General features: G+C 54.9%; 1 protein-coding gene across 2 annotated transcripts in view; it reads right to left on the minus strand.

Annotated features, from left to right (window-relative positions):
- The window catches only part of RHOG (ras homolog family member G), a 13,106-nt gene extending 12,218 nt beyond the window's left edge, over positions 1 to 888 (minus strand). For both annotated transcript variants that reach the window (XM_029208090.1, XM_029208091.1), the window contains exon 1: positions 117 to 888. The gene's annotated coding sequence lies outside the window, so the exon portion shown is untranslated. The remainder of the gene's footprint in view (positions 1 to 116) is intronic.
- Positions 889 to 1,660: the final 772 nt, after the last annotated feature.

Here is a 1,660-nt window from a genome sequence, read left to right on the forward strand (position 1 = left end):
TCCACCCCAGCAGAGGCCCTAGCCTAGGCGCTTGGCTTTTGTCCCCCCTCCCCCTATCTCGCCCCCACCAACCCCTGCGGTAAGATGCTGTGAACAGGCGCCCCTAGGCCTGGTACCTTCAGTCAAGCCCAGGGATCGAGCGATGGCCCAGGCTGGGGGTTGGCCAGAATAGGTCCGGCGGGGCAGTCCCCACCTCTGCCCCGAGCCCCGGGGGAGTGCGGGGTGGCGGTGATTCAGCAGTGGGAAGGCCCCAGACCCCTGGGAAGGGTGCGGAGACTGGGGGAAGGAGAGCTGGCGTCAGCACCCGGGGAAAGACAAGATCAGCAGAGGCGCAGGCGGAGCCGCGGGCCCCAAAAACAGGATGTCGTGTCGTTGTTCCGCACCCGGCGGCTCCGCGCGCCTGGGCTCTGGGGAGGGGGCGGGGCGGAGCCAGGACGTGGGGCTCCCCTCGCACCCTCTTCTCGCTGGGGCGCTCAACTGCTTGGGACAGAAGGGCCGCACCCAGTCCTGAATCTTGCCAGGGCTCTGGGGACCGGCGGGCGGGCGGACTCGTGGGCGCCCTCTGGTGCTTCTGCTCCCTGGCCTTGCGCGTGGAGCTCTGACTTGAGAAAGGATATCATCCTTCGTTCATCACAAACTTTCTGAGTGCCTACCACGTGCAGAGCTGCGTGCTAGGTGCTGTGGAGGACAACAGGCATTAACGAAAGGCTCCCTGTCTCCAAGAGGCTTTCCAGATAAAGAGGAAGAACAACTCCGAGAATAAATAGTCCAACCTTTCTGAACCTCCATTCTGTCTTTGGCAAAATAGAATAACTTCCCCTTCATCCTGTAGTTGTGAAGATGAGAATGGATGTAAAAGGCCTGCTGCCAATACCTGGTTCAAAGTAAACACTCAACAAATACTTCTTTTCCTCATCTTTTTAAAAATCATACTACTGTAAGAATGAGTTCCCAAAACACAGTGTGCCAGCCCACATCTTTGGGTCTTTGTGCATTCTATTCCTTCCGCCTCTTTCCTGTATTGACTGCCGGGCGAAATCGACTCAGTCTTTCACAATCTGGCGGTGATGGACCACTGCCTCCAACGACACTCGCACGCGCGCACACATGCATGCACACACACCACCTCTGCCATGCACTTGGTAGTCTCCTAGTGCTGTCTAGTGGAAATATATTGTAAGCCACATATGCAACTTAAAACTTCCTAGTGATGACTTTTTTTTTTTTAAAGTAAAACGAAGGATTTCCCTAGCGGTCCAGTGATTAGGACTCCACCCTTCCATTGCAGGGGTCACGGGTTCGATCACTGGTTGGGGAACTAAGATCCCACAGCCGTGCAGCAAATAAATAAATAAAAAGAAACAGGTAAAATTTAATTTTAATAATATATTTTACTTAGCCCAACATATGCAAAATATAATCATTCAACTTCAGCATGTAATCTGTATAAAATTATTGCTTATAAAAATGAATAGGAGGGGCTTCCCTGGTGGGGCAATGGTTGAGAGTCCGCCTGCCGAAGCAGGGGACACGGGTTCGTGCCCCGGTCCGGGAAGATCCCACATGCCGCGGAGCGGCTGGTCCCGTGAGCCATGGCCGCTGAGGCTGCGCGTCCGGAGCCTGTGCTCCGCAACGGGAGAGGCCACAACAGTGAGAGGCC

This window comes from Monodon monoceros, unplaced genomic scaffold (genome assembly GCF_005190385.1).
Source record: "Monodon monoceros isolate NGI ecotype Baffin Bay Population unplaced genomic scaffold, NGI_Narwhal_1 Super_Scaffold_7, whole genome shotgun sequence".
Taxonomy (NCBI): Eukaryota; Metazoa; Chordata; class Mammalia; order Artiodactyla; family Monodontidae; genus Monodon; species Monodon monoceros.